The following is a 10,020-nucleotide window of genomic DNA, read 5'->3' as shown; positions in this document are numbered from 1 at the left end:
GCCTCAGTGTGTAATTTCGTATCGTGACAAAGCATTTCCGATTTTATTCCGAAAAGCCCAACCCTGGGGTCCCAACCATCCCTCTATAATGAATTTAACTGTCACGCTAGGAAAACACCTATGTGCGCAAACTACTTGTCTCGGAAGCCCTACTTCTCTCCTCGGGACGGGCGGGGAGTTGCGGCTGTGGCTGGAACTACGAGGCCCAGAATTCCTAGGCGCATGCGCGCTGCCATTGTGATGCTCCTTTCCCGGTAACTCGCCCTCTCAGGCAAACCTGAAGATAGCGGCAATTCTCCGGTGGGGGGCGGAGACGGTTTCTGACCGACTCTCCGCCCCCTTCGTGATAGGCAATGGGATTAGCCAACCGACGCTGCGAGTTCGGAACGCACTCTCCAATCAGCACCTGTAGCGGAGAGGTGGGCGTGCGCGCTGGCAGGGCAGGTGGGCTAGGCTGTGTCGGGTTACGAGGGGGGGAGAATAACGTCGGGTCGGGTCAGCGGGCGCTGCAGTAGTCGCCGCAGCGGCGATGGGAGCGGTGGGGACGAGGCGGCGGCGGCGGCAGGAGGGGGAGCAGGTGCTGGCACAAGAGCAGCGGCTTGGGGGAGCCGGCAGCAGCAGTAACAGCAGCAGCCGCCGCCGCCGCCAGTAAACGCGGACGGTACCCCAGGGAACTACCCAGCCGGCCGGCCCTGGAAGCCGCGCTCGGGTCCCGCCGCAGTCGGCGGCGGGGGATGGGCAGGCAGTGGCGGTCCCGCCTGCTGAGGGTTAACCCCCGCCGGTCCCGGTCCTGAGCTGGACCAGAGCCCTCCTCCAGAAACCCCTGCGTCCGCCACGGCCCAGGTAGGACACACCCCCCCGACCCCCCAGGGCGCCGCCCTCCCCCAGTCCCGACCCCCTCCTCCGGCCGCACCCCTCGCCGAGTGACCGAGCCTGCTGAGGAGGGGAGGGGTACCGGGGACTCTCAGGTCGCTGCAAGCCCCGGGCTCGTGCCAGACCCCGTCACTCTCCATCTCGGAGATCGTTCTGGTTCTGCCCCATTTCCCCGAAGGCTGCCGCCCCGTTTTGCCCGAGGCTTTGGGTATCTTCACTGAACTTGGAGGGTCATGAAGCTTCGTTCTGCGTCTCTCTCTGTGGGTGACCCACATATCACTTGTACTTATGCCACTCCTGGTACCAGCACCGAACACGAAGGATTCCTAGGAAATCTGAGCGCTTATTTCCCACCCACCTCCCCAACTATAATGGAAAGGAACATGGGACTACGGAATCTGTTTGCTGTGTTGTAACGACAGTGAAGGCCGCGACTTTCTCGTACTTAGGGTGCTGAAGTAGTGATCTGAGGGATTTGCTCGTCATTTGCTTTGACAGAGATGATGTTGACACCCTGGGATGCTGTGGGAGGGACAAAAGACCCACGTATATGTTCTGTCAAATCAGAGAAGTAAATAATCCATTGGGATGCCAGGATACTTTATCCTACGGCGAAGTTAATTTTGTTTCCGTCGAGGCTACAGTAGAGGTAAAAATGACATTGAGTTGTACTTTGAATTAAAGTTGATGGGTAGCAGCAATGATGGTATTAACTCTTCTCTCTCATCACTTTAGAACTTGTTCTTTCTTTGAACACTAAAGAGGACAGTTTTATTATACACTTTTAATAAAGTGAAGATGTTTTGTTATTCAGTAGAAATTGAGTTTCTGTGTGTGTAGGAGGGTCATGTTATGAATGGGCACATGTAGACACACACACGCAGAGGGAGGATCCACTCAGTGTGTTTTGTTACAATGTTTGGTTCTGAGCCATTCATAACAGTTGCATTGGTATCTAAACCCTGATTTGCCACAGTATACCACAAAGGTATGTTGGCTGTGTACTTTTGGCTAAATGGAATAGAATAACGTCCATTTGGGGATAGAGGGAGGAAATGATTTTAACTTATCGAGGGAATTGAATGCTATGTATTGCTGGCTTTCTTTCCTTTTTTTTTTTTTTTTAAAGAAAGAAGCAGTAATGATGACAAATACAAGATTAATAAGTGTATATTATATTGTGATCTATGCAAATTGAAAACATTGAAGGAAATCTTTGATTTAGAAGCTTATGTTTTCCTATATGATAACATTTTATCAAGACTCGGAAAGGGACATATGAAGCATGATTTTAAAGGAAAGTTTCTCTAACATTTTTCTTTTATGATAGAATGTTAGGAAATGCTTTTTCCTCTCTTCCAGTTTTAGACACGTAGAAGAAATTAAAGTCCATAACTTCATTAATTTAATATGTAATATCAAGTTGATGCAAATTTGTACATTGGTAGGGGGCTGACTGAGAATAATATATCTTGCTCATTATCTTGTACTATGGTTAATACATAATTTAGTAAATTCTCTACTGCATTATATATGACTTCAGTTTTTTGTATCTTCTTTTGATTTTAAGTGCTGATTATTTTAATACTTCAGGAAATCTTCATGAGGTTAGACCTCATTTGCTTTAGCAAATTGAACTCAATTATGTGGGGCTTCAAATATCTTTAGATGTAATACTAGAAGGGAAGTTTGTATAATTTAGACAATTTTTGAGGGTATTTTACTTCTAAAAAGTGCATTAAAAATATGGCAACAATAAGTTATTGGTTTTTCACAGTAAATGAATATTACAGATCCGAGTTAGCTGTGATCGTGGAATTTAAATTTCACTTTGGTTGGGGGCAGCCAATTTTTTTATATGCTTTATGACTTTAAAAAGTAACATATATCCAGATGACTGCTTGATTGCAACTCATGAGAGACTCTGAGCCAGAACCACCTACCTGAGACACTTTCAGATTCTAATCCTCAGAAACTGTGTGAGTTAATAAACGTTTGCTGCTTTAAAAAAAACAATTCATGCCTGTAATCCCAGCACTTTGGGAGGCCAAGGCAGGAGGATCACTTGAGCCCAGGAGTTTGAGACCAGCCAAGGTAACACAGGGAGATCCTGTCTCTACAAAAAACAAACAAACAAAAATGTAGCCGGGCATGGTGGCTCACACCTGTGGTTCCAGCTACTAGGGAGACAGAGTGGGAGGATCAGAGGTTGAGGCTGCTGTGATCTGTAATTGCTCCGCTGCACTCCAGCCTAGGTGACAGAGCAAGACCCCATCTCTTAAATAAATAAAAATATATGACAAGGGAAAGTGTTTATGATCATTATTGAACTAGTAAGAACTGAGTTGATCAGCAAAATAAAAAGTCTTTGAGAATTATGGAAAATATAGCTATAGCTTACTTCTTTCCACACTTAAAAAAAACTCCTATAGGAAATATTCTTTTATAAATATATAGCAAATAGTCTTTTCAATTTGAGGGTATGCTACTTAAAATTACTGTAGTCATGTATTCATTTTTTGCTCTTGTTGAGGTTTTTGAGAGACACTCAAAATGTAGCTGGAGATATTTCTGTTTATTTGATTAGTAATATTGCAATATACCTTCAGTATTTATGGATTTTTTTTCATCACCATACTCAAAACAATGTACAATTTAAAACATATGAATTGTTTATTTCTGGAATTCTCCATTTAATATTTTTGGACTGTGGTTGACCATGGGTAACTGAAACTGCAGATAGTGAAACCATGGATAAGGGGAATTACTGTATAATAGTAGCCTCATTCCTTGATTGAATACTTGCTAAGCATCTACCATGTTACTGTGCTAGGGGTTAGAGATTTAACAGCCGACAAGATAAATAATCTACTCACTTTTGGAGCTTACAAATAGTGGAAGCAGACATTTGCAGAGGAAGGAATTACAAGTGTTCCAAGTATTGTGAAGGGAAGATGCAGACATGAACATTTAACAGACCTAACAGTCAAGAGGTGGGTTCAGGGAAGAAGTTTCTGTTTCATCAGCCACAGTTCATTCTACATACTTCACCAGGTTCAGAGGCTAGTGGATATATTATCCCTATAATTCATTAAATAATTAAATAAATAATGAAAAAATAAATGTTTTTAAATTTAAAAGGCTATTTGGAATTAAATGTCCACACAACCCCTGAAACAGCTTTAGACAAGTTCTTTCAGAACACAAGAACACTTGGAAGAGTTTTGTCCTAAAGAGTCCCCGTTCTTCCTCCAATATGGGTTTCTACTTTGGATTCTCCCAAGCCTCAATTGCTTGAATACTGACAAAATTCCTATGTTATGTTTTCACACTCTCTGTTTGAACCATGAGAAGTTAGGACTGTGTTACCAGAAGTCAGAGTACAAGCCATGGTTACAAGAAAGAGTCGTTCCAAGTAGATGGCTATAGTGTCTCTGTAGCTAGGGTCCAGCATCTTATAGGTGATTCATTAAATGTACAAGTGATTAGGATATATTATATTATACTGTGCCTGGCCAGTTTTGCTGTTTTTAAAAAAAGGAAGTTGAGGCCAGGCGGGGTGGCTCATGCTGTAATCCTAGCACTTTGGGAGGCCTAGGCAGGCAGATCACGAAGTCAGGAGTTCGAGACCAGCCTGGCCACTATGGTGAAACCCTGTCTCTACAAAACATACAAAAATTAGCCGGGTATGGTGGCGCACACCTGTAGTCCCAGCTACTCAGGAAGCTGAGGCAGAAAAATCGCTTGAACCCGGGAGGCGGAGCTTGCGGTGAGCCGAAACAGTGCCATTGCACTCCAGCCTGAGTGACAGAGCAAGACTCCATCTCAAAAAAAAAAAAAAAAAAAGGAAGTTAATATACTTAAAATGTTATTGCAATGAAGATACAGAAAAGGTTCTGTATTGATTTTTCTTTGTCTTAGTGGGAATCGCAGACATAATGCTTTGCTCGGTTGATTTGGTTATAGTAGATTTTACTTGAGGAATGATTTTGTTTACCCAAGGGATGTTTAGTGTTTTCCTTAACAATCTGGCCATGTAAGTTACACTGTACTTCCTGTAAGGGAAGAATTTGTTTATGTGTTGCTAGTATGGTAGCCAGGGAGAGGAAAACTAGGTTGTTTACGCTTTTATTTTGTTGTCAGTAATTGTAACCATACTGACCTGTAAAGCTTCTCTTTACTTTTAATAGATATTTTACTTAGATTTACTGAGCTCAGAGAGATTGCAGGTTGCCTGAAGTATAATTTACCTCCCCTGAAAGTTTATAAAGAACAGTTGAAGTATGAGTGGTGAATAAACTTACCTTCTCTTCTTTTGTCATCAGCAAATGGAGTTCTTTACAAATCTTCATTTCTTTTTACTAACTCTTCAGAGGAGCTCTTGCTAAGATCTATGGGATAAAAACAAAAACAAAAGCAAAATCCCATTGGGCTTTTCCTACCCTTGCACCTTATTTCTGTTGTTTATCAGTATATTAGATGCCTTGAAAAATTTAGCAGGTGTGTACTCTTTGTAAACTTGTTTCTACACATGATCTTGTTTTATTTTAAAACATAACAATTTAGATACTTTTTTTTTTTTTTTGAGATGGAGTTTTGCTCTTGTCACCCAGGCTGGAGTGCAATGGCACGTTCTCAGCTCACTGCAACCTCCGCCTCCCGGGTTCAAGCAATTCTCCTGCCTCAGCCTCCCGAGTAGCTGGAACTACAGGTGCCCGCCACCATGCCCAGCTAATTTTTTTTTTGCATTTTTAGTAGAGATGGGGTTTCATCATGTTGGCCAGGCTGGTCTCAAACTCCTGACCTCAGGTGATCCACCCACGTTGGCCTCCCAAAGTGCTGGGATTACAAGTGTGAGCCACCAGGTCTGGCCAAAGAGTAGAATCTTACATAAACTATATAACAGTTATAAAACTGTGCTATTTGGTGAATTATCTAGTTTCCCTCCTAAATGTAGGAGAAGTTTATTCCTTTAGCCTGCGAGATAACAGTGATAGTAATCGTCTTCTAAGTGGACTTTTTTTCCTCTTACATCATATCATCCTCCTGCTCCTGGAGGGGTGCCTTCAGGCCCACCCTGTGCCACCCTGCCGACCGAAACAGAATGATATCCATCCTCTTCCTAGCCTGGTTTTTGCAGTTTGAACTCAGTTTACCTTTCAGGCCTATGTATTCTTTCTCCCAATAAGCACCCTTTTCACATAGACCAAGCTTATCCAACCTGTGGCCCATGGGCCGCATGCAGCCCGGGAGGGCTTTGAATGTGGCTCAACACAAATTTGTAAACTTTCTTAAGACATTATGAGCTTTTGTAGTGTGTGTGTTTATGTGTGTGTGTGTTTAACTCATCAGCTATCGTTAGTGTTAGTTTATTTCATGTGTGGTATAAGACAGTTCTTCCACTGTAGCTCAGAGAAGCCAAAAGATTGGACACCCCTGATGTAGACTAATCTTATCATTTATTTTCCCATGCGCTTGTTATGTTATGCTTATTTCCTCTTCTGTGCCTTTGCATACCTCCTTAGTTAACTTTTGCCTTGAAACAAAGCACCCCAAAATTTAGATGCTAAAACAGTGATTATTTATAAGTTAACTGTTCTGTGGGTTGGCAGTTTAGGCTCAGCTGAATAGTACTTTTTTTGGTCTTGTTTGTTCTCATTTATATGAGACAGTTGGCTAGCTTGAGTTCGTTCTCATGAGTCTGGGCTCCAAAAGTAGCAAAAGAGGGCAAGTCCAGTGTATAAGTGCTTTTCTGGATTCTGGGTCATGTTTGCTAATGTCCCATTGGCCAGAACAAGTCACATGGCCAACCCCAGTTTCAGAGAAGGAGAAAGGAACCAAAGGAATGATCTACCTCTTTTGTTAGAGACAAGATCTTGCTATGTTGCCCAGGCTGGATTGAAACTATTGGGCTCAAGCAATCTTCCTGCCTCAGCCTCTCTAGTAGCTGGGATTATAGGTATGTGCCACAGTGCCCAGCACAATCCTATCTCTCCATGGGATATGTATCAAGGGCACATTGCAACCCGCCTCCCGGGTTTACGCCATTCTCCTGCCTCAGCCTCCCGAGTAGCTGGGACTACAGGCACCCGCCAGCTCGCCCGGCTAGTTTTTTGTATTTCTTAATAGAGACGGGGTTTCACCGTGTTAGCCAGGATGGTCTCGATCTCCTGACCTCGTGATCCACCTGTCTCAGCCTCCCAAAGTGCTGGGATTATAGGCTTGAGCCACCGCGCCCGGCCTGTTACTGTTCTTTATAAGCTATATTAGTCGTGGTGTATATAAAACATATATGTGCAGTTTAATTAATAATTAATTATAAAGCCAGTGTTCAATAAATAAAACATTGCCAGCATCTCAGACTCCCGTTCCTGATCTCACCTACCTTTTTTGTTTTGTTTTGTTGAGATGGGATCTCCCTATGTTGTTTAGGCTAGTCTCAAACTTCTGCGCTCAAGTGATCCTCAGCCTCCCTAGTAGCTGTGATTACTACAGGTGTAAGTTGCCTGGCTTTCACCTACTTTCTTTACCGCAGAGCTATCCATTCTTATGATATTTGTGATAATAATGTTTTTGCTTTTCTTTATAAACTTAACAATCTATATTTGCATCTCCATTTAATGTAGTTTAGTTTTGCTTATTTTTGAACTTTTATCTGTAAAAGGGCTCATACTGTGTATATTATTTTGTCTTGCTTAACTTTTTTCAGTGTTGTTTGTGAGATTCATATAGTTCAGTATAGCAATATTTTCTTTTTTTTTTTTTTTTTTTGAGACGGAGTCTCGCTCTGTCGCCCAGGCTGGAGTGCAGTGGCCGGATCTCAGCTCACTGCAAGCTCCGCCTCCCAGGTTCACGCCTTCTCCTGCCTCAGCCTCCCGAGTAGCTGGGACTACAGGCGCCCGCCACCTCGCCTGGCTAGTTTTTTGTAGTTTTAGTAGAGACGGGGTTTCACTGTGTTCACCAGGATGGTCTCGATCTCCTGACCTCGTGATCCACCCGTCTCGGCCTCCCAAAGTGCTGGGATTACAGGCTTGAGCCACCGCGCCCGGCAGCAATATTTTCTTCATTTTCTTTTTAGTGTAGTTTTGTGGTAAGTGGAATAATGGCCCCCCAAAATGTTCATGTCATAATCCCCAACACATGAATATGTTAACTTATGTGGCAGAAGAGACTTTGCAGATGTGATTAAATTAAGGCTCTTGCAAGAGGAGGATTTTCCTTGATTATCTGGGTGGATCCGATGTAATCACAAGGGGGTGCTCATAAGAGGGAGGCATGTACTTTGTCAGAGAGAGAGAAGGAGATGTGACGTGGAAGCAAGGGTCAGAGAGAGATTTGAAGATGTTATACTACTGACTTTGAAGGTGGGGGATGAGGCGGTAAACCAAATAATTCAGGCAAGCTGGGCCTGGTGGTGCACTTGTATTCCCAACTATTTGGAAGGCGAGGCAGGAGGATCGCTTGGGCTCAGGACTTTGAGACTGTAGTGTGTAATAATTGAGCCTGTGAATAGCTAGCTACTGCACTCCAGCCTGGAGAACATAGTGAGACCCTGTCTCTTAAAAAACAAAACAAAAAAACAAAAACAAAAACAAAACAATTCAGGTGGGTTCTAGAAGCTAGAAAAGGTAAGCAAATAAATTCTCCCTAGAGCTTTAGCCCAGTAGAAGCCCAGACTTCTGACCTCTAGAGCTATTAGAATATAAATTTGTGTTGTTTTGCCACTAAATTTGTCATATTTGTTACGGCAGCAGTAAGAAGCTGCTATATGAATGTATATACTGGATGAATATACTATAATTTATCCATTCTTCTCTTGCTGGACATTTGGGTTGTTTGTAGTTTTTACCATTTGTGGACAACGTGACTGAACATTCTTGTACCTGTTTGCTGGTGTGCATAGGGAAAAGATATTTCTAGGATATATACCTAGTAAAGGAGTTGCTGAGTCACAGGGTACGCATATCTTCAGCTTTGTTTTATAATACAGTACAATACCATTTTCAAAGTACATTCCCTTAGCATGCACACTGGACGATTAGTATGCAACAACAAAGTATATTCCTACTAGAGGTGTACAAAAGTCCTCACTTTTTAATTTAAATACTTTCTTCTGTGATATTAACTATGATAATGCCTCTTTTCTACAGGTGAGTACTCAAAATTTGCTTCAAGTTAAAACACATTTGAGAACTAATCCATACTTTTTTTTTTTTTTTTTTTTGAGACAGGGTCTTGTTCTGTTACCCAGGCTGGAATGCAGTGGCACAATCATGGCTCACTGCAACTCTGAACTCCTAGGCTCAAGTGATCCTCCTGCTTCAGCTTTCTGAATAGCTAGGACTATAGATGCATGCCACCACACCTAATTTTTAAAATTTTGTACAGACGGCATCTTACTATGTTGCCTAAGCTGGTCTTCAACTCCGGGGCAGTCGTCCCACCTCCACCTCCCAAAGTGCTGGGATTACAGGTGTGAGCCACCTCGCCTGTCCTAATCTGTACTTTTGCCAGTCTAAAAATAGTTGGTGGCATTGGTTTATTTTTATTTCCTTTTTGATCAAGTAATTATATTAACTTTATTTTAAAAGGTTTGTTTTTTTTGAGACAGGGTCTCACTTTGTCATCTAGGCTGGAGTGCAGTGGCATGATCTTGGCTCACCACAACTTCTGCCTCCTGGGCTCAAGCAATCTTCCCACCTCAGCCTCCTGAGTAGTTGGGACCACAGGCACATGCCACCATGCCAGGCTAATTTTTTTTTTTTTTTGTAGTGATGGGGTTTTGCCATGTTGTCCAGGCTGGTCTCATACTCCTGGGCTCAAGTGATCCACCTGCCTTGGCCTCCGAAAGTGCTGAAATTATGGTTGTGAGCCACCATGCCCAGCCAAAATTTTTTTTAAATTGAGGTAAAGCATGCAAATATAATTTACCATCTTTACCATTTTATATGTACAGTTCAGTAACAATAAATACATTTATATTCTTTTTTTTCCCTTTCTTCCCCCTCCCCTTCCCCTTTTTAGCTTCTGATAAACCGCCAATCTACTCTCTGTCTTCATGAGATTCACTCTTTTAGCTCTGGCATATGAGTGAAAACATATAACATTTGTCTTTCTGTACTTGGCTTATTTCATTTAAGGTAATGG

At 42.6% G+C, this 10,020-nt stretch overlaps 1 protein-coding gene across 3 annotated transcripts in view; it reads left to right on the top strand.

Annotated features, from left to right (window-relative positions):
• Positions 1 to 508: 508 nt before the first annotated feature.
• The window catches only part of TTBK2 (tau tubulin kinase 2), a 169,224-nt gene continuing 159,712 nt past the window's right edge, over positions 509 to 10,020 (top strand). For all 3 annotated transcript variants that reach the window (XM_077939169.1, XM_077939168.1, XM_015142040.3), the window contains exon 1: positions 509 to 843. The gene's annotated coding sequence lies outside the window, so the exon portion shown is untranslated. The remainder of the gene's footprint in view (positions 844 to 10,020) is intronic.

Source organism: Macaca mulatta, chromosome 7 (genome assembly GCF_049350105.2).
Source record: "Macaca mulatta isolate MMU2019108-1 chromosome 7, T2T-MMU8v2.0, whole genome shotgun sequence".
In the NCBI taxonomy this organism is placed as follows: Eukaryota; Metazoa; Chordata; class Mammalia; order Primates; family Cercopithecidae; genus Macaca; species Macaca mulatta.
This window is presented reverse-complemented; position numbering and strand designations above follow the sequence as displayed.